This window comes from Furipterus horrens, unplaced genomic scaffold (assembly GCF_987537825.1).
Source record: "Furipterus horrens unplaced genomic scaffold, mFurHor1.1.pri manual_scaffold_9, whole genome shotgun sequence".
Classification (NCBI taxonomy): domain Eukaryota; kingdom Metazoa; phylum Chordata; class Mammalia; order Chiroptera; family Furipteridae; genus Furipterus; species Furipterus horrens.
In genome coordinates this window covers 14,937,416-14,963,935 of record NW_028327179.1, presented here as the reverse complement: position 1 = coordinate 14,963,935, position 26,520 = coordinate 14,937,416, and the positions used below count along the sequence as shown (strand labels likewise).

General features: G+C 41.6%; 1 long non-coding RNA gene and 1 pseudogene across 3 annotated transcripts in view; one reads left to right on the top strand and one right to left on the bottom strand.

Moving 5' to 3' along the window:
* The window catches only part of LOC150001337 (uncharacterized), a 76,670-nt gene that overhangs the window by 28,270 nt on the left and 21,880 nt on the right, over nucleotides 1–26,520 (bottom strand). The window contains exon 3 of one of the 2 annotated variants that reach the window (XR_016513023.1): nucleotides 13,484–13,649. The exons of the other annotated variant lie outside the window; for it this stretch is intronic. This is a non-coding gene — a long non-coding RNA (uncharacterized LOC150001337). Of the gene's footprint in view, nucleotides 1–13,483; nucleotides 13,650–26,520 lie in introns of those variants that run through there. 2 annotated transcript variants of the gene reach the window in all.
* Nucleotides 20,175–22,389, top strand: LOC150001338 (nucleoporin NUP42 pseudogene; annotated as a pseudogene). The gene is made up of 2 exons (XR_016513021.1): nucleotides 20,175–20,231; nucleotides 20,871–22,389. The product of XR_016513021.1 is annotated as a nucleoporin NUP42 pseudogene (transcript).

Genomic DNA, 26,520 nt, shown 5'->3' with positions numbered 1-26,520 from the left:
GCACTATTGCTAAAAACTATAGCTATTGCAATAACTGAGGAAGTAAAATTGATCATTTTGACAATTTATTTTTGGAAACTATTTGCTCATATAATGTACTTCTACCAAAAGCTTATAGCATTCAATAAAAGAAGTGAGTGAGGTTCCATTCAATCTGTTCAAATATTTTCAGAAAGTTACATAATCCTAAGTAGGTTATAAATTGAAAATACTGAATGGCTGTATTTGGCAAGCTCTGAGCACAAGAAAGGAGAAAGTTCTGATAAGAAGAGTATGTCAGAAATATGTACAATAAGTACTAATGCAAATGGGAGGAGGGGTAAATTAAAAAGAGGCAGGGAAAATATCCTCTACCATCAATCATTATTAAACTCAGCTGAAAGGAATATAGGTCAACCCAATGACCACCCTTGATGGAGCCCATAGCAGATGTCTGACATTGTTTTTGTTGCTGTTGTTGTTAGCACCCAAGTTCCTACTTCCTATTAGCATCTTATCTCCCTGTTGTTAAAATTCCCTTTCTATGTATTGTTTATGAAAGGTAATGCCCAGCTCCATAAATATCAAAGGGGAGGGTGTTTCTCTTTCCATATCTGCATAGACAGGAGATAACATATAACATGGAAATGGCCAGTTGACATTGTGGCTCCTGAGACTGAATTTTGATGATGTCATTCACTAGTTAGAGTCGGTATTCTCTGAAGTGGCAGACTGGACCAGCCTCTTATTGCTACATAAACATTGTCATACATTAACTAACCTTCCAGAGCAGACTTGGTTTTTCCCAATTTTTCAAATCAAATTCTCCAGGCTATCATGAATTTTGTAAGGTTCCAATAAAATTGCTTTTTTGGCTTAGGATAGCCAGAGCTTGATTCTAATGCTTGAGAGGAATAAATGTGGTTAGTACTGACCCAGACATTATTTAATCATTTTTTTTGCCCCTCGGTGTCCAAACTCCCTCCAAGCCAACACTGCCTAATTCTACTTCCCCATTTAGTGAAACTATCTTCTATGTTCCCAGTGTGCGTTCCTCCCCCAACCACAGCCCCAAGAACCACAATGCCTTATGCCTCTGTTTTTCCAACTGAGAACCTACCCCTAAAATACAAAAATTATTAGGAGAAAATTTAAGCCAAAGCTAGAGCAGCTATTCTTTTTTTATTTTCAATGAAGGCTTTTTAATTTTTTAAAAGATTTTATTTATTCATTTTTAGATAGAGTAGAAGGGAGGGACAAAGAAAGGGATAGAAACATCAATATGTGAGAGAACCAACTGGTTGCCTCTCACAGGCCCCCAGCTGGAGACCTGGCCCACAACCTAGCCGTGTGCCCTGACTGGGAATCAAACCAGTGACCTTTCAGTTCACAGGCCGACACTCAACCCACTGAGCCACTCCAGTCAGGGCTAGAGCAGCTATTCTTAAACTTAGTATCCTTAGAGTCTGAAATGGTATATGTTAAAAGTGTGGTCTCAGAGACCACACTAGGTCAAAATTAAAGCATGAGAGAAGCCTAGAAATTAGCATTTTTTACAAACTAAATAGATTTCTGCTCAACAGGATCAAGGAAGCATTTGACTATGAAGGAAAAGAGCCATATATGAATGGGTCTCTGTCTCATAATGTATGTCATATTTCATTCATATTTACCTCACCCATTGATTTCTTCAGCAATATGAGATTTCTTTGGCATTCAATATACAGTTTGCTCTGATTTGCCCGTGCTTTCTGGTGAATTTCTTGTTACTATTTAAAGCTTGTTTATTTATTTTGTCAACAGGTCTAGCTTCTTATAATCAACTTTAGAGCATTTTGCAAAGGTCAGTTTCTCTACAGAGACAACTTAAATTCTGCCCCTCAAAGGAATCCTTCCTCTAAGCATGGGAAATGGTAAACATTTGTCATTAGCAACCACTTGCCAAGGAATCCTAATATAAGCTGAAAATAAATGCTTACTGCTTCAGCATCTCAGAGAACACATAAACCTGTGTTTCCTTTTAATATACCAAAAATAAAGATTACTGGGAGTGAAATATTTTCATACCAAATTGAAATCAAATTAAATTTTTCTCTTTTGAAAATTATTATATATTTACTATTCTGAGAATAATTTCTGTGTAGAAGGTGAAAAAATCAAAACATTTTTTCTAAACTCTATATAGTTTTAATTATAGCTATATAATAAAAATAATTCTGGTTGGAAGTTGAAAACACAAGTTTTAATCTCAAATCTGACTTTTAAAAATCTTATAATTTCTTATTTTATTTTTTTATATATTAAATTGATATAATTCTACCTCTCTTGATTATAGTATTACAAGACAGGATTAAGTCTGTAAACTATAAAAGCATTTCACAAACAGGAAATACTGGAAATACTAAGTTAATATTGTCACAGAACAAGTAATTTAATTTAAATAGTATTGAAAAAATTGGTCTGTGGGGTTCACTTTAAAACTGGTTTCTCTTTTCTATCCTAATGGCTTGGACAGAAAGAGCCCAGAGGTCGGGGGTGGGGTGGGGCGGGGGCACCTAAAATATTTCCCTCAGCCCAAACTAAGTATAATGGGCAAAAGGGTTTTGGACAGGTGAGACGTGCCTGGCACACCTTCCTCCAAAGAAGCCCTTCTTTTCCCTAATGTGGGACATTGAAAAATTAATACCTGCCTTTTTTCTTCTAGTGGTTATGGACTGAATGATGTCTTTTAACCCTGTTGCCAAATCTGTTGCCCCAGAATACAACAAGGATGCCAGCCTGTTAAACCAAGCACGCTGCTGTCCAGGGACAGCCAACTGACCTGGAGTCTGCACAGTCCTTCCCCGTGTGGGAAGGCAACCCTCCCCTCCACACCCCCACTCTTATTAGGGATTTCTGGACCCAAGGGTAGGTAGGACAACAACCATGCCCAGCCTGAAGCATCTAGAGGAGCTCAAGACCTTTGCTCATTGTCCTTTATAAGGTTATAAAGGGTCTTAAGTCTGAGAGGGAGGGATTGTTATTTTTTATTGTTAAAATAATTAATGAATTATTTTAAAAAAAGAAGAATATATGAAAGGGTGAAGCAGGAGAGCTTTGTATGTATGACCCATGGGCATGAACTTGAGGTGGGGGGGATTGCTGGAGGAGGGGTGGTTCTGGGCAGAGGGGAGCAAAGGGGAAAAAATTGGAACTATTGTAACAATATAATCAATAAAATATACTTTAAAAAATAAATAAATAAATAAATAAATAGTATTAAAAAATAACAGCAATAGTTTATATAGTTTTATGTGTTTGGGACTATTCTAAACAGTGTGTGGGGGGGGAGAGAAAGAGATTGAGAAAAGGGGGGAGAGCCTCAATTAATACTCAAAAAACCCTATGATATCATGATCCCATGTCTCAGATGAAAAAGCTGAGTCACGGAGAAGTTAAATAACATGTCAAAGACCCCATAGTATTTCACAGGCACTTTGCATAAATGCATCAAGAACAAAATATTTTTTTAATATTCATACCAATATCCACAAATATTTTGGAATTCATCCTAGAATCTTGATAGTTCCATGACATAAATATACATTTTTTTCTCCTTATGAAGCTTAACAAAATAAATGCATTATATTTAATTAAGAGGAGTTTGTACTGTGCTCACTTCCCTTCCAAATCCTGTGCCTCTAAGATGATTGTCTGCTTTTACACAGATAGCAAAAATAGCCAACCGGAATGCCATGTAATTGCTGGAATTTTAATTGCCTGGGAGAGAGGAGCATAAAATAGTATTACAGTCAGAGCCAGGGTGAACTTAAAGTTAGTGACTATTCAAGTTTGTGATTTATGAGGCTCTTCTGCAATGTATGCTCATTCCTCAGAATCTTCACCAGAGAACTAGTCCTATATATTTTCTTACATAATCTAAATTCCCATCCCTAATATCACTTCTATGTACATCACTTCATTTATTTATCAAATATATTCTGATAAAGGACATAGAAGTCATTATGCTCATTGTGCAACACTATGAATTTGATCAATAGTAACCATGAACTTACGATACCAAAGATTTTATGCCAAATGAGATACCATTGCTCACTAGATCATGACGCATACTTAGCAGTTTCAAGAAAAAAAGTTAAAAGTATAAAATTTGATTTATCAGATTCATTTGCTTCTTAAAATTAGAAAACTTTACCACTATTGGATAATTCAAGTAATTCTCAAGTTCAATGGGATAGTTTTACATTCCCAGTATAGATGTAGACTGTTTGGAATGGGGAAAGAAGAGATTCTTGTTATTTCTCTCTTTAGTGAAAAGACATCTACAGTTATTGCTTTACCTATTTTATAAGTTTTCACTCATGGAAGCATGGAGAAGCTGGCCTCAAGATCATGAGATTCAATAGGTTGGTACACAAGTTAACAGAACAGAAAATGGGATTTAGGCAGTAACCTAAGGGTCAGCTGGGCATAGAATGAAGACCTCTGGGTCTTGATTCAGCCCAGGGGCACAATGTGAGAAAGGAGGGCCAGATGCTGGAAAATGCACTGGATGGGATGTGTTAGGAAAACCAAATAATTGTCACTTTTTGGTAACTATATATAAGACATTTATTTTATGCCAGATTTTTGTTAAGGACCTCATTTTTCTGACCTATCTTTCAATGTGGAAGCATTTTTGTTGGAGTAGCCCTCCTAATTTCCTTCTACCCATTAGATAAGCATAGCTTACATGATTTGTGAGTTTATGAGGAAGACATGTTCATCCCATAATACATGAGGTGCCCGCGGGAGGAGCGGCTCACGGCTGCGGGGTCCGGGCAGGGGGCGTCGAGGGTCGCGGAGGGCGAGGTGCCGGAGCCCGAAGGCCCGGGGCGGGGCCCGGCGCGGGGCGGGGCGGGGCGGGGCTCGGCGCGTGGCGGTGCGGGCGCGGCGCGGGGCGGAGCAGGGCACGGTCAGGCCCACGGCGGAGAAGGCGGCGGCCATTGGCTGGGGCGCCATCCGGGGTCTGCTCGGCGCCGCTGGCTCGCTCGTCCGCCCGCCCTGAAGGCAGCAGCAAGGCGGAGGTGAGCGGGGCCGGCGGGAGGTGGCCGAGCGGCCCGGCGTCCCCTCCGGCCCGGGCGTCCCGTGCCTCCCGCGTCTACGGCGGCGGCCATTGGCTGGGGCGCCATCCGGGGCCTGCTCGGCGCAGCTCGCTCGCCCGCCCTGAAGGCAGCAACATGTGGAAGGTGAGCGGGGCGGGCGGGAGGTGGCCGAACGGCCCGGCGTCCCCTCCGGCCTGGTCTTCCTGGGCGTCCCGGGCCTCCCGCGTCTCCGGCTGCGGCAGCGGGCACGCGCGGGCCCCCGGCGGGACCAGGCCGCAGCGGGCGGGCGGCGAGCCCCGGGCCGGGGACGGCGCCGAGTCGGGGTCGCGGGCGGACTGCGGGGCGGCGGCGGGGCCACGACGGTGCCCGCGGGAGGAGCGGCTCCCGGCTGCGGGGTCCGGGCGGCGGGCGCCGAGGGGCGCGGAGGGCGGGGTGCGGGAGCCCGAAGGCGCGGGGCGGGCGGACACTCTGCGCGCTGCGCCCCGGGGCCTTGGGCGGCCCTGTCCCCCGGTACCGGTGAGCCCCGGTGAGCCGCGGTGGGGGGCGTCGGGGCGGGGCGGGACGCGCGGGAGGGACCAGCGTCTCGGCACTCCGCTCCGGGGATGCGTTCGCTCCTGTCTGGGAAGACGGGCTAGCTGCGCTCTGGCCTCCGCTCGGCCCGGACGGTGGACCCGGGCGCGGGGTGCGCAGGTGCTGGGGGATGAGCGAGGACCATACAGGGGAGCCTGGGGTTCGGGGCCCTGAGATGCAGGGTGGCGCCAGGGTTGCGGAACCCCTGCTCCGGCGGTGATTCCTTGAGCGCCCTGGCCGGCAGCACCCGCCTGTTCTGATTATGTTATCTTAGTTTTAGAGAAGGGGAAGGGAGGGACCGCAATGTGAGAGAGAGACATTGATCAACTGCTCTTCATAGGCACCCTGACTGGGAGCTCAACCCACAGTCCAGGCATGTGCCCTGACTGGGAATCGAACTAACGACCCTTCGGTTTGCAAACACATGCCCAACCAACTGAACCACCCAGTCTTATATACCTCATATGAGCTTAATCATACAGTAATTGTCCTTTTGTGACTGGCGTATTTCACTTATGATGTTCTCAAGGTTCATTCATGTGGTAGGATGTAACAGGATTTCCTTTTTTAAGGTCGCATAATATTCCATTGTATGTATATACCACCTTTTCTATATCCATTCATCTGTTGATGGAGTTTGGGTTGCTTCTACCTCTTGGCTAATGCTATAATGAACGTGGGTGTGCAGATATCTTTTGGGGATCCTGCTTTGAATTTTTTTTTTTTTTTTTAGATTTTATTTACTTTTAGAGAGAAGGGAAGGGAGGGAGAAAGAGAGGGAGGGAAACATTGATGTATGAGAGAAACAGCAATCGGTTGCCTTTTGCACAGCCCCAACTGGGGACCTGGCTCACAACCTAGGCATGTGCCCTGACTGGGAATCGAACTGGTGACCTTTCGGTTCACAGACCAGTGCTTAGTCCACTGAGCCGCACCAACCAGGGCCTGCTTTGAATTCTTTTGCACGTATACTCAGCAGTGAGATTTATGGATTATAGATGTATCCTAGGAGTTTTTGAGTTTCACGAATTTGTATATCCACTACTATTCTCAGATATTGGGAAGCTTTTGGCCATTATTTTTTCAATTAGGCCCTCTCTTCTTCCTCTGCCTCCTCCTCCTCCTCCTCCTCCTCCTCCTCCTCCTCCTGTAATACATATGTTGTTCGGCTTGATGGTGTCTCACAAATTCCTTAGCTGTCTTCATTTTTCTTCAGTCATTTTGCTTGTTCCTCTGCCTCAGGTACTTGGAAGTACTATATTTGAGTTCACTGAATCTTCTTCCTAGTCAGATTTGATATTGAGTCCTTCTAGTGAATTTTTTAGTTCAGTTATTGTTGTTTTCATTTCAGAATTTCTGTTTGGTTCTTCTTTATAGTTTCTATCTCTTTATTGATATTCTTATTTTGGTCATGTATTGTTTTTCTAATTTTGTTTAGTTGTCTGTACTCTTTTTAATTCATTAACCATCCTTATGATGGCTATTTTGAATTCTTGGTCTGGCAACTCATGTGTCTCTTGCTTTAGGGCCGGTTTCAGGAGATTTAAATGGGTCATCTTTGCTTGTTTGTATGTTTTGTTATCTTTTATTGAGATTACAGCATTTGAAAAATCAGCCGTGTCTCCCAGACTTTGCAATCCCGTTTCATACAGGGATGACATGCTCTATTCAGCCCTGCTGGAGATTCTGGAGACCTCTCAAACCTACGCTGGGGATGAGTCCTGCCTGGGCGTGTGTGGACTATCCTAATGGAATAGGTTTTGCGATTTGTACCGTGGCGCCGCTGCTGTTACCGTGTGCCATGGTCCTGGAGACCCAGCTAGTGCCTGTCTGTGGTACTGCAGATTCTCGTGCACGTGGCTTGCTTTTGTTCACCGAGACCAAGCTCCCAACCTGGCTCCTGGTTCTTGGCAGTACTTAGTTAGATTCAGGCAAGATTGAAACCCACCCAGCTGGGCAGCCTACCTAAAAGTCGGAATGTTGGATGTACATTCCTCCGCAGGGAGAAGACGGGGATTGGGTGTTTCCCACAGTCGCACCACACAGAGCCAGGGAGAGGGGCTCTCGAGAGAGAGAACCACGAGTTTTCCTGCCAGGCTGTGATGGGTTTGGTTTTGTGTTAGCCTGGAGTATAAGCACCTCTTAACTGGGTTCCAGATTTTTCACAGAGGCAGTTGGTCCATATATTGCTATTAAATCCAAGTGTCCATGGGGAAAGGAGGGTTGAGGGTTTCCTATTCTTTATTCTTGCACCTCGCTGATATCACCTCCAATAGCTCTAGTTTGAATGAGCTTTGGCTCTGCGTCAGACAATGACTTACCGCTTTACATCTATTACTACTTTAATCTTCACAACACTGACTTAGGTACTATCATGATCCTCATTTTCTAAGTGAGGAAACCAAAATCTAGAACTAGATTATGGGTTTGGAGTTGTTTGTTTGGTTTTGCTTATCAGCGTTTTCTACAATACACATGCATTACCATTGTAACACATGTAGCTCCCATTTTTCCTTATACACATGTAATTTGTGGGATAAAGCATAATAGGATAGAGCGTAACCATTTTAGATGGCAAAGACTTAATTTGGGCAGAATTCTTTACTTAAGTGCAATTCATTCCCCTAGGAATCAAGATGAAGTACTCAAGAAAGATACAGACCTCTTACCCCTCTGCCCCTAAGCTTCTGGCTCCTCCCTCACTCAGCTAGGGAAGAGTGCAGAAACAAGAGCAGACGTTCTTCCCGCTGGCTCGTGGTAGCTGCTTCGCTCTGCTCCCTTCCAGGGCCATCCTTTCAGTTCTGCCTTTTCCACTTTTATTTCCAGCACTTTAAAATGGAAGAGTTGAAAGCCTTGCAAATATGAGGGAATCTTCCAAGAAGGATGCTTTAAAGAATGAAATGGGTATATGAGACATTTTACCTGCCCCAAATATTAGTTTATGTTGATAATTATTATTGAAGAAGAAACTGCAATAGTACTCATGAAAGGCTGATTAATATAACAAGATACCACTTGATGCCTATTAAATGGGCAAAAATTAAAATCCAACAATAACAGACATTGAAGTTTTAATGTAGAGACTTGTGAGCTGTTGCTAGGAGTGTGGGTTGGTGTGAGCATGTAAGAGAGCCATTTGGCAACATCTAGCAACATCAAAGATGCACACCCTTACAGCCTAGCAGCTCCGCTCCTCCGCAGAACCCTCACTCTTCAAAGTGTGGTCGTGGGACCAGCAGCGGCAACGCCACCTGTGAGCTGAATACAAACGCAGACCCACAGGCCCCGTTTCAGACCTACTGAATCATAGACTGCATTTTAACAAGATCCACCGGATGACTGTACATGAACGCAGGGGTGCGCAAAAGGAGGATTACAGTTGGGAGTACGAGAAAGAGTTCGTTCTTGTTTGTTTATTATTGTATTACTTACTATTAGTGTTAGCCTACTTTTGCCCACCCCTGTATATGAGAAACTGTTGCATTTGGAAGAAAGAGACCAGTATAAAACTACATAGTATTGTTTGTAATAGCATTTCTCACAGCCTCTCACTGGCTCTGATCGGGGCTGCGTACCCATCCTGGATCAGTCACGGAATACGCAAAGCCTCTTCTGATATCCTGACCAAACTGATTCAAAGAGCTACCTCCTTTTAACAGCTGTGTAGTATTCCATTGTGCCAATGTATCATAATTTACCTAACCTCTCCTTTGCTGACGGTCATTCAGGTTTCCCCAGCGATTTACTAACACAAACGGTGCAGGATGCCCTTTTTTGGACCTTGCCCACCACATACACACACACAGTTCTTTATTTACCAACCTCAACGAGCACATGACTGCTGAATGGTGCCTTTTGTGTTTTTAAGGAACTTTCCATCTCACCACCAACATGTCACATTGAATATCCCTGTGACTGCTTTGAGGAAGAGGAGTGGGGAGGGGACTGTGGAGGCTGCAATGTCTAGACTTTTTCTTCATTGTCTTCTGTTCACCAAATGCAGTCCACCTGTCACTAGAAGGCCTCTATGAAACTTCTCCCTAAATTAGGGGGAAAGCTTCAGATGTCCATGGAGGCCCCACTTGCCTACTAATTTCTCTGGATCTCCTGGGGACGGGGGCACCTGTCCCCTAACCTCTTCTGCCTTGTAGCTTCTGCTTTCACCACAACAGTGCAGAACTGGTAAAAACCTTGCCATTTCCAATTGCCCTTCTCTTGCTATTGTCTAAGGGCCACTATAACTCAGGCTACGAAGAAAGCTACTTCCACAGCCCACAACCTCTACCCTCAAAGAGGTGATGTTACCCCAGGCCAATGCCTGGCTCCTCAGTCCTTGTCTCAGTCCTCTGGCTTTGTGGTGGTCTTGCCTCTCCCACAATGCCCTTATCCTGCCAACCCATCACCCTGAAGCCATGAATCTGCACTTCAGACAAACTGCAGCATCTCTCAGAAGTATGTCCTATGTCCTTTCTGCTTCTGGTGTCTGATTTTTTTTTTTTTTTTTAATCACTTTACAATTGTCTCTGGGCTAGCCTCAGTTTTGAAGTCCTAGAACTTAGCTCTAACATGGTCCCGATCTTGAGTTAATACCCAATAACCTTTCCCATCCTTGTTTTATTGCTGGTAAACAAGCTCTCTCTCCCTTGGCCTGGCAGAAATTTTATTTTTCTCTTTCGCCTTCACATGCTCAGTTGTGCCATAGTAAAACAACACCAATCCCATTTTTAACCCTTACAACAGAGGCCTTCCTCCTCCTCCTCCTCTTCCTCCTCCTCCCTGCCGCCCATGGCCAGCACAGGGTGAAAAGAGACTGAAATATTCTCTCTCCTGCCCCTTTTGGATGGGATCCCCCCCCTCTCCATCACCATTCTTAGTTCCACAGGCGTCCCCAGTGAAACTCCCAGCCCACTTTGGAATACAGTCTTCCCTCAGACCACAACATTTGCTGATCTTTTAGAAAAAAAAAAAAAAAAAACATTCCTTTACTGGCACTTGAAAAACTGAATGAACTTATAACTTCAGCATTGCTTCTAAAGGACTTTGTAAATGCTGTACTATTGGCATTAGTAAACATAATTGTTTTAGAAACTCCGTTTTACCAGCAGCAGCCTCGAAACAGAAGCAAGAATGGCCTGCAAGTTATACTCATACACCCTAACCTTCTGATTATTTTGGTTCTCCAAAACCTAATTTTTTCCCTAGATGTGTGTACATTACTTATCTTTTATCCTGTGACAGTAGCACTTCATCTCAGCACAGCTCCCTAAATCCCATTTAAGCAAGCGATTTAGACGAAAGCAGTGCACAAGGAAACTTGAAGCAAAATTACTAAGTAATGTTTGAAGCAGAAGAGACACCAGCTGGCCTCCTTACCAAATTTAGAAGGTGGAACTGATATACAAGAGTCTGCTGATTGCATTGATTTGGGGGGTCAATTACATTTATGGCATTCAATGATAGGAATGACAGAAGCCAGGAAGACCCTGCTCTCGCTCATGCTGGTGAAAGCATCATGGTGGTTCATCACAGTTCAGTCATGGGATGTCTAATCCTCACCCATTCTTCTTCCTGCAATATTTCAAATAATGTGCCACAGGCGAAGTAAGTTAACTTAGTGGCTGGCTTTCTGGGCTCCCTGTTTCCTGCATAATTGGTGGACTAATTATGTTGCATTTGGGTATCAGAGAAGACCGTAGGACATTTATCTGCTCAGTAGACAGTGAGTTGATTTGGATTTGTTTCCCTGTCAAGAAAGCTGGTAGTTAATGGGCGTCCCGAAAGGGGCTGGGCACATCCCAGCCCACGGTCTCCTTCTGCCATTTTCTCCTGCGTGTGAGGCGCTGGGCTGGTGTCTGATGAGCGAACAAAGGCAGAAGGGGCTTGGTTCTGGTGTTGCCAAGCAACGAGTTTCAGGTAGAACTTAACGTGTCAAAGCTACAGTGTCTGTGAGTGGCAGTGGTTGGGAGACTTGCTGTAGGGCGACCCAGACGCTGCCTTGCTTTTGTACACTCCTATGAGTAGTTGTTTTTTTGGCCCTTGACTCAAATATAATTTTTACTCAACGTTGCTTCCAGGGAGAGGCTAGCAACCAGGGTCCGAGTCAGGGCTCCAAATTCTGGGGAAGTCGCGAACTTCTTTGGAAATATAGTAAAAGCGTACAGAGCCATTGCTCAGACGCACATGTTCCTAAAATTTGGGGTAAAATTGGGAGGATAGGATACCCAATGAAGACCTCTGGGGGCCGAGGGAACGGGGCGTGGAAGGGCACGTCGACTTGCTCCCCGGGCCTAAGCCCTTTCCGAAGGGTTCAGAATATTTCATTAAATCAGTTATGGATGGTGCGAAAAGCGCTGTCTTCGAAGAAAGGTAAGACACGAAAACACAATACAACACAAGACTTTAAAGGTAAGATGTATTTTTCTTTTCTTAGAATTGGAACTTGGTCCTGAAAGGTGTCGCAGGATGCTGGCTCCCCCCGACGCACTCTCCCGCCCTTTCAGCCTTGGGATAGTCGCATTGTGGCTTTCACACCTGCTGCCTCTTCTTGAGGACAGTCTGTGTGCATTACCACAATAGGTCTGATGAAATATCCCAAACCAAAAATGAGGGCTCGGGGTCGGGTAAATGTGAATGGACTTCCACTAACCACGGGATGTCATAGTTGACATTCTGTGGAGACTCACTAAATGTAGTGATTAGAAAATAAACGATGAGTGGACAGGTTAATTGAGGGAAAAATGTGTAATGAACTGTGTCAAAGAAACAGTTATTTAGCTACCTGCAGCAAGTGAATGCTTCTGTCATTAGTAAGTGTGAAGGCCCAAAGCTGTCTTCAAAAGATGACTTGAATTTCTTGAGCTGTGTCATTCCCCAACGGATTTAAAGCTTTAGAATAAGAGAATGCTATTAATCCCTACTTGAGGGATCTGGTTCAGCTATCTGCTGCCTTTTCTCTTTGGTTTTATTAAGTAGTTTTAGAGTTGGGAGATCAGTTTTCATAAGGAGTATATTTCCCATCACTCCACTTGTTATTACACTTAATGGAATATCTGCAATTCAGTGAGAAACAAGGTGAATTATCTTAGACCCCACTAGAAAATGATGAGTAGTTGAGACAGTTCAAGTGATAACTGGAGACAGAAAGGATAGTCTTGTTGGCTCATTTTGGTGGTTATGAAACATTAGTAATATGCTCGTAATAGAGAAACTCAAATGCATTATTCACATGTGAATTCCCTTTATAATCTCCCCCTGAAAGATCCATGGGTATGTGTTTTCCGAAAGGGAAGACTGAAATAGATTTCAGCATCTATTCAAGGACAGAAGGTGGAATCTAATTGTTTATGCTCAACAGACTTTTTCATACACTCCCCATCTTTCAGAGGTTATTACTATATCGGGCCCAGTGGGAAAGCCAAGACTGAGAAAGAGAGCTTTTGATCCTGAAGGAATTCATGATTTAGGATATATGCCTTCCATCCACTCCACCATCAAGCAGTTATTCACTTAATAAGCCTATGTCAGCTGAACTTAGCAACACATCATTATTTTTCTAGAGCTAACAGTCCCCTCAATCTTGTTAAACAGAAATGCAGTTAGGCCATTATGCGATCTGTTGATATTACACTGAACTATGTAAGTCAGAATGAAGAGTTTTGTGACTTTCCGTAAGTGGAAGTGCTGGATCTTTGCATAATGTGTGTATGGAATAAGCAAAATATAATGATGTTTTCAGAGGTTTAAAAGATGAATTGCCGGTAAAATTGTTTTGTTTTATTGTTTATTCCAGGTCGTGCCAGACGTGGGCGCAATGCCTCGAGCCAGAGAGACTCCAGTAGTATCGCATCCAGCTTGTCCCAATCTACAGGGTGCGCGGGCCGCCGAGAGCAAGAGAAGTCATCTTCCGGTTCTTCCGATTCCGGAGCTTCAACTGACGGGAACGGGGCATTTGGAGCACCTCAGAACCCATTTGCTTCTTCACCCAGCTCTTACGCACCGAAAGACGAAAACAAATTCCTGTAAGTGAAAGCCCTCAGAAAAGTTACCCATTCGCTTGCTTTTCGAAAAGAAGTAATACATTACCTAAAAATCGGAATAAGCAGAAAGTACCCATGATCCTATCCCTCAGAGGTAACCACGTTTTGCGCGCATATATACATGTAATATAATGGGTGTAATACATATCGTACTAGATCTTATTTCGCTTAAAAATGCGTCATCTTTCCGTATCAGTACAGTGTCTTCTCAGAGCTCAGTGTGCTTTTTCCACTTTGTTGATAACGCTGTATTGTGAATAGCTTTGTAAGGTAATCCTGCTTAATTAAATCTGTTGTAAGTTATGAGACCTTTAAAAAGGATGAGGTAATTTAAAGCAACTTGCGATCTTAGAGGTCACATATCATCTCCTATTTTTCTTTCTAAAACTTTTACTTCATTTGCCTCATTCAAAGTGGTTTCATTTGGTTTCCTTCGTTATTGTAGAGTAAATTCCTTATCATTTCTCGAGAACATCTGTAGTAGAATTTGTGACTGGTACCAAAACGGTGCCTGGCTCTCTGTAACTACCCTCGGCTCCTGGCTTCTAGGACAGAACATCAATATAGGTATTTGTTGGTCTTTTACTTCCATAAATTAGAAGTCGGTCAGTAGTAAACATTTTGAGCCATGTACCATAAACTACTGACGTTTCAAAAGAAGAAAAGAAACAAATGAACCCGTTCTTCCTATATTTGATGTTACAGAAACCCTAAATTGAGTATAGATTCTCTGTAGTATCTGTGATTTTATTAATCATAGCATTCTGGACGGCATAGGAGGGGATTGAATTTAGAGCAGATACTATCCACAGCTTTGCCAACCAATGAACTGCATGGCTGTGGGTCTCTTCACCCGTTTGCAAAATGTGAGAATTAGACAAAATGTTCTCTAAAAATGTGATGTTTCTATATTACGGAGTGCTTCCTGTCTTTCCCAGTTAAATACTCATTGATGTGGATGGTAATGAACAAAAACCATTAAAGTTGTGTTGTGTATTTTATTATATCTTAGTTCTTTAATATATGTATGACACAGTTGTTCTCAATGAAATGAATTAGCGAATGGTTCCGTGTACTGCAAAAGCAAAATTATGAACTTCTTTAATATTGTATCTATCACATGAAATGCAGTTTATAGTTCTGTAACTTCTGCTTTAAAGGACACTTGAGAAAACATAACGAGAAACCTAAAATTATATATTTACTACAATTTAACATTTCAATCATTGAAAATGAGAAAAAGATAAATTTTAATAAGCAGATGAAAACTATTTTCTTTTTCTTTGTCAGGGATGAAATGGGAAAAGATGTGGCCGTTTGGGAGTCCTCTGGTCAGTGGCCGTTCTCCGTTTATTCACCAGAGGGAAACGTATCTTGCCTTTCAGGTAACTGAGAAATTGTACATTTTTAAACTACGTTTTACAACTCTCATTCTCTAAAAGCGAGACCCTGGCAAATAAAGAAATGAACCACGAACTTAGCTGTAGTTAGGAGAGGTTGGACATTCTTTAAAGTGCCTGAGCATTGCAGCAGAACTTCATGATTCGGAGATTGAGGTTGAAAGGTATAGTTCTTTTAAGATATGTGGTTCTCATGAGAAAATAGTAACATCAGGACCCACCACAGTTCTAATTCTGTAAGCCCAATCAGAGGCTCTACTCTCTTGGCTCTCCATAGGTACCCCTTCAGAACCTCTTGGCTGCCTGCGGTGAATAGAAGAGTCATATCCTGCCTGCCACGAAGGCCTTAGCTGTCTGATTCTGCTTGCTCTTTCTTCCCTGTCTTTCCTTTTAAGGGTAGTTGTTTTTCATAAAGCATGTGAAGGCCTATCCTGGAGATAATGTTTGAAGGTCAGGAGCTTTAGCTGGGCTGCAGGGATAACACTTCTGTAGAATACTCCTTCCCTTCCCATTTTCTTTTGTCTAGAGTTTCTAAAGCTCCTTCTGGGCTGAAACCTAAACTGCCACACTGCTAAGCCCACCTGGCTGGTCCTGAGTGAATAGCAGGCTCCTAGCGGATGACAGTCCTTGCACTCCCTCAGAACTCTGGCATCTGTACTCTGTCTCAGCTCTGCCTGCTCATTCTCTGCAAGCATTTGCATCACACCACTCCTCAGTTGCTTCGGTACTCATTCAACAGATCCTCACCGAATTTCTTTAGTGCCAGGCCCTATTCTAAGTGCTGGGGATATGTTGGTGAGCAAGATAGGCAAGATCCCTCCCTTATGAAGCTTATGTTCTTGAGGGAAGGAGACAATAAGTAAAACAAGGAAATAAGAGAACTCCAGCTGGTGATTTTTCTGTAAAGAAAATAAAGAAGTATTAGCCTTGTAAAATCAGTTCAGCATTGAACCTAATACCTGTCGAATGCCCTAAAGCAGTTCCTCCCAAGTGTGGGACGTAGATCCCTATGTCGGGTTGCCGGATAAAATATGGGGTGCCCAGTGAAGCTTCAATTTTAGGTAAACAAAGAATAATGTTTTAGCATATGAATAACCCATGTAACATTGGTGACATATTTATGCTACAAGTGTGTGTGTCTGAAATTCAAATTGAACTGGGCATCCTGTATTATTATTTGCTCAATTTGGCAACCCTGTTCCTGAGACCCTTGCAGGAGCTGTACGAGTTCAAAAATCTTTTCATAATAATCCTAATGCACGAGTTGCCATTTTCACTGTGTTGACATTTGCACAGTTGAAGCAAAAAAATCGATGAGTAAAGCCCCTTATATCTTAGTGTAAATCAAGCTAGAAACAATAAACCATATTCACAAAGTCTAACAGTAGTCAATGAAAAAGGTTAATGTCCTTTTGGCTTAAGATTATGTCCGAAATGAAATGGTAGAAGTTTTTAATTTTATGAGATCTTGACCTCTGAATGCAAACCTTTTTTACTATACTGTGTGACAAAATGGGAAGCACACACAGAGTTGTTTCTGCCACATGAACTCAAGTGTGATGGGTATTTGAAGGGAAAGTCCTGGTGTACTCGTTTGACTTGGGAGCTGAACCAGCCACTTTTTTCCCCCACAGAACAATGGCTAATGAAAGAATAAGTGGCAACTACGGTTATTTTGACTTAAGTATTTGGTGACGTTTTCTTTAAAAATAAATGAAGGGAGCCCGTTACTTCATAGAGAACAACTGACAATGATAAAATGCAAGCTTTCAAGTGAATATTAGATGATGGAGAAATTTTTTTCTCATGTGAGCTTGATAACTTCTCGATCCATAAAGTCTCTTCTGATGAGATGGATAGTGACATTAACAAATATGAATATTTTGATATTGTAAAAGACCATTTGGCCGTGTTTGGGAGTTCTCGATAACTCAGTGAACCAGTATTTTCCAAATATTTAATCTGTAATGTTGCAAAATTATACATACCTAAAAAGTCCATTCGAAGTGCAAAATTATCCAGTGAATTGAATGTGATAGTACAAAAAGTTTGAGTCGACATTGGAGCTAAACTTTTAGAAACTACCACCTGTCAAGTTCTGGTGTGACGTCAAAGAAGAATATTCCAAACTATCTGAAAAGGCCGTTAACATCATTCTTTTCCAGCTACATATCTGTGCGAGAACAGGTTTTCGTCCTATACTACACCCAGGCGGTATATTGCAACAGACTCAATGCATCTGATTATTTCCTGAGGTTAAATCCTAGCAATGCTATTAAGATCAGAAGGTGTGAACATTTCTGTGGCAATTGATGCTTAATGACAATTTTCCTCCTGTAAGAGTTGTACATTTTTAGTCCCCTCAATGGCAGTTTAGGAGACTGTCCACTTCACCACATTTTTTCTTTTATTTTATTAAAAGATTTCTTGTATTTATTTTTGGGGGGGTGGGCGGATAGAAGAGGGAAACATCAATGTGTGAGAGAAATATCAATTGGCTGCCTCTCACACATGCCCCAACTGGGGACCAGGCCTGTAGTCCAGGCATGTTCCCCGATTGGGAATCGAACTGGCGACCTTTCACTCTGTGGGACAATGCCCGACAAGCTGAGCCACGCTGGTCAGAGCCACTTAACCAAATTCTTTTTTTTTTTTTTTTTTTAATTATTTCTTTGTTTGTTTGTTTATTTATTTACTTTTAGAGAAAGAGAGGGAGAGAAACATCACTGTGTGGTTGCCTCTCACTCGTGCCCCCAACTGGGGACCTGACGTGCAACCTAGTCATGTGCCCTGAGTGGGAATCCAACCAGCAACACTTGGTTCGCAGGCCAATGCTCAGTCCCACCGAGCTTCGCCAAATTCTTAAAGCCAATAAATAATATTCACTTTTAATTTTTGCCAGTCTGATGAGTAAAGGCTTTTATCTTAATTTTCAGTTGTATTTTTAAATTGCACTTTTTTACTTCATTTATTTATTGGCTATTTGAAAATTTTTGTGAGTTGGCTGTTTGTTGTTTTTGCTCATATTAACTTATTCTTCTCAGTGATTTGTAAGAACTCTTAATATGTTAACATTAGTTCTTCTCCTGTCATGTCGCCATTCTGGTTTTCCCAGCTTATCATCTGCGTTTTAATTTTGCTTATTATAGTTTGACATAGAGTATTTTTCTACATAGAAATTTGAATGTATACGTAGTCAACTTTCTTTTTCTGTTAGTTCTTCCTCTCCATTTATATTTAGAAAAAGAATTTCCCCTTCAAAGATAATAACCAACTACATTTTATTCTAATTTTTTCCTTATGATTATGAAAATTTTCTAATATCAACATTAGTGCACTTTCTTGTCTCGCCCCTTTAGCTTTACTATTCTATCAAAAATATTGGCATTTATTTTAAAGATTCCAATTGATTTCTCACTTCAGGTTTCACTGACATTTCACCAGAGGAGCTGAGACTTGAATACCATAACTGCTTAGCCAGCAACAACTTACAGAGTTATGTAAGTTTGTTTCCTATTCATCTACCTCAATAACAGATTAGCTGTGAATTACTACCTTCTCCATATTTAGAGGCTTGCTTGTTTTGGTAAAGTGGGTGAGGACTACAGTTTTTTCAAGACAAGGCTATTTTTATTTTCTAAATTACTTTATTTGAAATTGATTGGTTATCTAAAATGGTGATAATATATTTTGACTGTACTAACTAGGAATGTCATTATTTTATTACAAATTATCCAACAATCAGTCCCAGAAATCAAACCCTTTCATCAGTTGGCAAACATTTATAGAGCATCTCTTAGGTGCAGATACTGTGGTGAATGTTAGAAAAATAAAGTTAAATAAAGCAGTCGATTATATAGATTAACATTCTCACATGTCAAATATCAAAAATTAAAAAGCTCAGCTTGAGGAAGTTTGTGCTAAAGGAAATGACAAACTCTTTTGTTGTTGTCTACAGTCATGATCATGCGTTTTAACTGGCACACACGCTCTTCTCCCACCCAAATACAACTAACTGTGTGCCGCCAGGTACTTGTGCTTCTGAACCGGGTGATTCAAGGAGCTGGAGAACAGGCAGAGGGGACTAGAGCTGGAATATCTTTGGCAAACAGGGGCGGGTCAATGCGAACTTTACAAGTGATGGGCCGTAAAAATGTTTCATAAACTTTCTGTAATTTTGGCAAAGATGTGAAGTTGTTTGAGAGATTAAAATAAACACTCGATATTGACTCATCATTTTTCTGTCTTCTCTCTCCAGCTAAATTCCATCCAACAGTTAATAAATCAGTGGAGGAATAGGGTAAATGAACTGAAAAGTCTAAGCACAGCACCTAAAACAGGTTTGGTGAGTACCTGAAAGTTTGCTGAAGGGAAGTGTCTCTCTTATGTATTGCTTTTTTTGCAAGAATTTTACTTTCAAGTTGGAAAGCAAACTTAAAATTTTCTGTCAAGCCCTGGCTGGTATGGATGTTTCTCTCCCTCTCTTTCTCCCTCCGTTCCTCTCTCTCTAAAAGTAAATAAATAAAATCTTTAAGAAAAAATGTATATCGGCCTATAGATACTGAAATGTATTATTAAAAATTATTTTTCTCATTTTAATATGTATTCATTGAAATTTAGAAAATAAAAATTTTTAAAGATTTTATTTACTTTTTAGAGAGAGGAGAAGGGAGAGAAACATCAGTGTGCAAGAGAGAGATTGGTCAGTTGCCTCTTACATGCCCCCTACCTGGGTATCTGGCCCACAATCGAGGCACGTGCCCTGACCAGGAATCGAACCGGCAACCATTTGGTTTTCAGGCTGGCACTCAATCCACTGAGCCACACTAGCCAGGGCTAGGAAAAATTTAAAAGCATAACTAAAATTAAAACCATAATTCATCAGCAATTGACTCTTAATCTTTGAGGTTGGTGTACTTTTTTCTGTCTGTATTCATATTGTGGGCATTTTTCTATGTTAAACATTTCACGTTTTTAAGTACATATTTTAAATTTTAAATTTGGCTCTAAAGTACATATATAGAAAGGTACTTGAGAATTATTCATCAAGTACTTTATTATTTGCCCTTTCTTATAGCCCTCTGATATAAAGAATGGAATAAATCAAGCAACCTCTACGTTTGGATTTGGGAGTAGGCAAACAGCAGCATTTGGGCCACCAGGTAAGTGATAAAGTAATGCAGGACTTCACTGATTTTGAAAAATAGGATTTTATAGGTTTCAAGTTGTAAAACCTGAAGGTATGTTAAGCACCATTTTAAGTCAGCCTTGCAAATTCTACAGCCTTCCATAATGGAGCTTGAGAGAATTTGATTCATCAAGCCTTAGTGAAAGGGGGGCCAGAATGGGCTGGGCTGTTCTTTGAAAGGCCCTATGGCTCAAGCTTTAGAAGTATATTTTAGGAGTGGCTTTTCAAGACTTTTATAGCTGTGGTAGCAGCACCTTTGAGGACTTTCTTGTCACTGTATAACAGCATAGTGTCCTCCGCAAGTGACAGCTCCAGTGAGATGGGGGGCGGGGCGTGGACAAGCCAGAAGTGTAAGAGCACTCGCTAATCCCTGAGGCTTTTCAAAGCCGCCTCATTGAGTGAAGGTAAATCACGGGGCAAGTGAGGTCAGTGTAGCAGGAAGACAGTGGATTTGTTCTAGCTTCTCGTTTTTACTTTTCTCCCTTGTAATCTCTTTCCAACATCCAAACATGGCGGGAATAAGGGGAAAATGAGGGGGGAAAAAGTGGGGATTAACATGGCCACATTTCTGACTGTAATAGGTTTTTTTTTTCTTTTTCTGGTTTATTTGTAGGTTTTCCAGTGAATAACAGCATGAGTGATAATGTTCAAAATTTTAGTTTTAAAACAAGCTCTGGATTTGCCAGTGCCCCTTCTGGAAGCCCTTCTGTGTTCGGGAACACGCCCGCATTTGGAGCTGTTCCCTTTCCCGGTCCTGCCGTCACTACTTCTACTCCGGTGCCTGGATTTGGGAAACCTGAAATCACATCTGCTGCTTCGTTTTCATTCAAAATCCCAGCAGCTGCAGGTTTTGGCTCGCCTGGGTTTCCAGGATTCCCAGCTCCCATGGCAGCAGGCCCTGCTGGAGCTGCGGGGGCCCCAGCCGTCACAAACAGCAGGTCGGTGGCTGGCATTGGAAATCCAGGCTCACAATCTCACACTACTGTTTCCAAGTCATTCAGTGACAGTTTTGCAAATAGCAGCACATCTACCTCTCTTCCTGTCTCAAATAGTAGCATGACAACAGTTAATGAATTATTCACGCCCAAGCATCAACTAACGGCAGAAGAACTAGAGCAGTTTCAGTCCAAGAAATTTACTCTGGGGAAAATTCCACTGAAGCCACCACCTGTGGAATTTCTGAATATTTGAAAGAACAATTTTAAATACAGAAAAGAATGACTTATGAAATTATCTTGAATGGTTCATATAAAAGAGCAGATACATACACGTGTGTATCATATATACATATTTATAAGGAATAGAGCTTTCAATAATTAACTGAGGAGTTTGAAATCCATTTTTTCTTGAGCTTGACTATTTAAGTAAAACATAATCAGAAGATTTTCTTTTACTACAATTACAAATGGAACTAAAAAAAAAACCTCGCAGTGTACACTGAATAACGTACTTTTTCCATTCTGCATCATTTTACTCTTACCCTTTAAAGTTTTACCTTTAAACTTTTTAAGGAGATGATTTCTAGAACCATTGGGGTGGGCGGGCAGAAATGCTGAAATATTTAGCCTACTTACCAAATATCAGTAGCATGGCTTCCCTTCATGTAAAAGATACTCTTAAAGAGAGAACAGTTTTTAAAGTGTGAAAGCTTTTATTTTTCAGATTTGGAGGCATTTTCCCCTTATGATTTTGTTCCGCCTCAATTTTGGCTGTCTCATGGACCACCGTTTGAGTTTTCTTCAACAATTTTAGGCTAATTTTTATCTCAGCCTAATTTTTATATAATTACGTTTATTCCTCACATTATCCCATCAAATAGTTGGATTATAAGAGGAATAGAAATTGTGATCATGCAAATAAATAATGTACGTAGAGGGGCCAGGATTCATCAGCTCTGTTTCTAAAGCCTTTATTAAGAATTCTCAGACATGCTTGGGTCTCCTTGTGCTCTCAGATGGAGGGGCTAACGTTTTGATTGATCCAAGAAACCAAAGACCTGGCATGAGTTGAGGCATGATGTCAGAGCTCTGTGTTCCTTTCTCAAGTCTCAAAAGTCACACAGCTAGCACCGCAAGAACAGTTACCTAACAGAGACCTAGTATTGAACTGAAATAAAACCTTACCTAATAAAAGGTATGTCCTCCAAATGAATTTGATATATGCAAAGGATTTTAGTCCTCAGGCTCCAGATTCTCTGTTACACTTTTTGAAAAACTGGCTCCAACTAACACATTCTGGAACCCCAGAATTTGGGATAGAATCTATACCAAGGAGACTATGTTTGAAACCATCTTTGGTGCAGAGATGGTTCCAATGTTTATTCCAACTTGGAATTGACTCCTAGAATTTTTCTACTCTGATGGAATGAACCCTACACGACCATAAGTTGGTTACAGGCTTGGGTTCCAATTGAACTTCCCATCTGAGGATGGAGGTGAGGGGACAGTGTTTCTAAATTTTAATTATCACCCATATACAGTATTCCCTCATTTATCGCGGGTATTCCATTCTAGACCCCACCCCCCACCCCCGTGATAGGTGAAAATCAGTGAAGTGGGAACCTTACATTTACTGTATTTTAGTATTTATATATATTTTAAGGCTTTATAAACCCTTCCCACATACTTAAAAACCATTCCCAGTCCCTTATTAACTTTTTCCACACTGTTATAAACACTACTTACGTTCTTAAACATATTCTACACTCTTAAACCTACGTAACTTTAACAACATACATATACAGTACTGGAAAATCCTGCAATATAGCGAAAAATCTGCGATAAATAATTAAACATAATATTTTTTTAAATCCCATGACACAGTGAGGCCATGATAAGTGAACCGCGATATAGAGAGGGACTGCTGTACTTGTTAAATAATATGTCCATTGGTTTAGGCCTAGAAATGTGTTTTTTAGTGATGTGTTCATGAGATCCTTAAGGCAAGTTTGGGAAACAGGAGCCGATCCAACTATATTTATGCTACTTAGTCATATGTGATTTGGGAGTCTTGATTTAATTATTGACATCTGTTTTCTGTGCTCTCTCACACACACACAAAATGTGAACTTGATGAGATCCGAAGTTGTCAAATGGTACAATTGTCAAAAAAGCACAAATAAGTGCTACAGGTTACTTGAAAGTGTGAGAAACTAAAGCAAAAACTTCACAAAGGACAAGCCAGCAGTGCATGCATATTGGCATCAGAAGTCCAAGAAGGCTAGGAACTCCTAGTCCTAGGCCAAGGGGCAGCAGGGCTTCAGAAAACCAGAAATGGAACAATGAGGTGGTGGCCAGGCACAAAGGTAGATTGAGTCAAGGCCCTGAGAGGGAAAGGAAAGGAAAAGGCAACGAGAGAGCACGTGCCAACATCTGGGTTTATTCAGTGAGGCAAGACCCAGTTCTAGGAGAGCTGGTCTAACTGGAAGGTACACCACAAGATAAGCAAAAACAGCCTCCCTTCACACTGCTGCAAGGGCTGTCCCTTTCACCTAGGACTTAGAGCAAGTGACAGGATTGCAAAGACGGTTGTATTACAAGCAAACTGATTTGACTAGTTTGATTATCTGATCACAGATTAGAAGGAGAGCAGTGTAACAGCTGAGAGCTGATTAGAAGGGGAGAGAGAAAACAAGATGTTAAAACTAGTTTAAAAGCGTAACAAAATTTAGTGACACAGTATTATTCATAAGGGTAAAATAATTCAATCTCTTGTCCAACAACAGGAAATTTGTTAATTGTGGTAGATTCATACATTGGAATACATAACAGTCTTTCTAAATGACCTAAAAGAATAGGGAATAACTTGGAAAGGCTTTTCGCCTATAGTCAGGGGGCAAAAGCCGGTTATAAAATAGCATATACAACGTCCAATTTGGGGAAAAGTATATATTCAATGGGAGGGGGCAAAAGGTTAATAAAAGATTTGTTTTTTTAAATTGTAGTTAAAAAACACATTAAATCTACCCCTTTAACCATTTTTAAGTGTATATTTCCACAGTGTTAAGTAGTGTGCATAGCACTCACACTGCCGTGTAACAGATCTCTAGGATTATTTAATCTTGCCACACTGAAACTATACCCACTAAACATAATGCCCTCTCCCTCTTCCCCCCAATCCCTGGCAACCACATTTCTGCTTTCTGTTTCTATGATTTTGATTATGTTATCTTATTTTTAGAGAAGGGGAAGGGAGGGACTGCAATGTGAGAGAGAGACATTCATTGATCAACTGCCCTTCATACACACCCTGACTGGGGGCTCAACCCACAGTCCAGGCATGTGCTCTGACTGGGAATCGAACTAACGACCCTTCGGTTTGCAAACACATGCCCAACCAACTGAACCACCCAGTCTTATATACCTCATATGAGCTTAATCATACAGTAATTGTCCTTTTGTGACTGGCGTATTTCACTTATGATGTCCTCAAGGTTCATTCATGTGGTAGACTGTAACAGGATTTCCTTTTTTAAGGTCGCATAATATTCCATTGTATGTATATACCACCTTTTCTATATCCATTCATCTGTTGATGGAGTTTGGGTTGCTTCTACCTCTTGGCTAATGCTGTAATGAACATGGGTGTGCAGATATCTTTTTGGGATCCTGCTTTGAATTTTTTTTTAGATTTTATTTACTTTTAGAGAGAGGGGAAGGGAGGGAGAACGAGAGGGAGGAAAACATTAATGTATGAGAGAAACAGCAATCGGTTGCCTTTTGCACAGCCCCAACTGGGGACCTGGCTCACAACCTAGGCATGTGCCCTGACTGGGAATCGAACTGGTGACCTTTTGATTCACAGACCAGTGCTTCGTCCACTGAGCCGCACCAACCAGGGCCTGCTTTGAATTCTTTTGCACATATACTCAGCAGTGAGATTTATGGATTATAGATGTATCCTAGGAGTTTTTGAGTTTCACGAATTTGTATATCCACTACTATTCTCAGATTTGGGGAAGCTTTTGGCCATTATTTTTTAATTAGGCTCTCTCTTCTTCCTCTGCCTCCTCCTCGTCTTCCTCCTCCTCCTGTAATACATATGTTGTTTGGCTTGATGGTGTCTCACAAATTCCTTAGCTGTCTTCATTTTTCTTCAGTCATTTTGCTTGTTCCTCTGCCTCAGGTACTTGGAAGTACTATATTTGAGTTCACTGAATCTTCTTCCTAGTCAGATTTGATATTGAGTCCTTCTAGTGAATTTTTTAGTTCAGTTATTGTTGTTTTCATTTCAGAATTTCTGTTTGGTTCTTCTTTATAGTTTCTATCTCTTTATTGATATTCTTATTTTGGTCATGTATTGTTTTTCTAATTTTGTTTAGTTGTCTGTACTCTTAATTCATTAACCATCCTTATGATGGCTATTTTGAATTCTTGGTGTGGTAACTCATATGTCTCTTTGTTTACGGCCGGTTTCAGGAGATTTAAATGGGTCATCTTTGCTTGTTTGTATGTTTTGTTAACTTTTATTGAAATTACAGCATTTGCAAAATCAGCCATGTCTCCCAGACTTTGCAATCCCGTTTCATACAGGGATGACATGCTCTATTCAGCCCTGCTGGAGATTCTGGAGACCTCTCAAACCTACGCTGGGGATGAGTCCTGCCTGGGCGTGTGTGGACTATCCTAATGGAATAGGTTTTGCGATTTGTACCATGGCGCCGCTGCTGTTACCATGTGCCGTGGTCCTGGAGACCCACCTAGTGCCTGTCTGTGGTACTGCAGATTCTCGTGCATGTGGCTTGCTTTTGTTCACCGAGACCAAGCTCCCAACCTGGCTCCTGGTTCTTGGCAGTACTTAGTTAGATTCAGGCAAGATTGAAACCCACCCTGCTGGGCAGCCTACCTAAAAGTCGGAATGTTGGATGTACATTCCTCCGCAGGGAGAAGACGGGGATTGGGTGTTTCCCACAATCGCACCACACAGAACCAGGGAGAGGGGCTCTGGAGAGAGAGAACCACGAATTTTCCTGCCACGCTGTGATGGGTTTGGTTTTGCGTTAGCCTGGAGTATAAGCACCTCTTAACTGGGTTCCAGATTTTTCACAGAGGCAGTTGGTCCATATATTGCTATTAAATCCAAGTGTCCATGGGGAAAGGAGGGTTCAGGGTTTCCTATTCTTACATCTTGCTGATGTCACCTCCAATAGCTCTAGTTTTAATGAGCTTTTGCTCTGCGTCAGACAATGACTTACCACTTTACATCTATTACTAATTTAATCTTCACAACGCTGACTTAGGTACTATCATGATCCTCATTTTCTA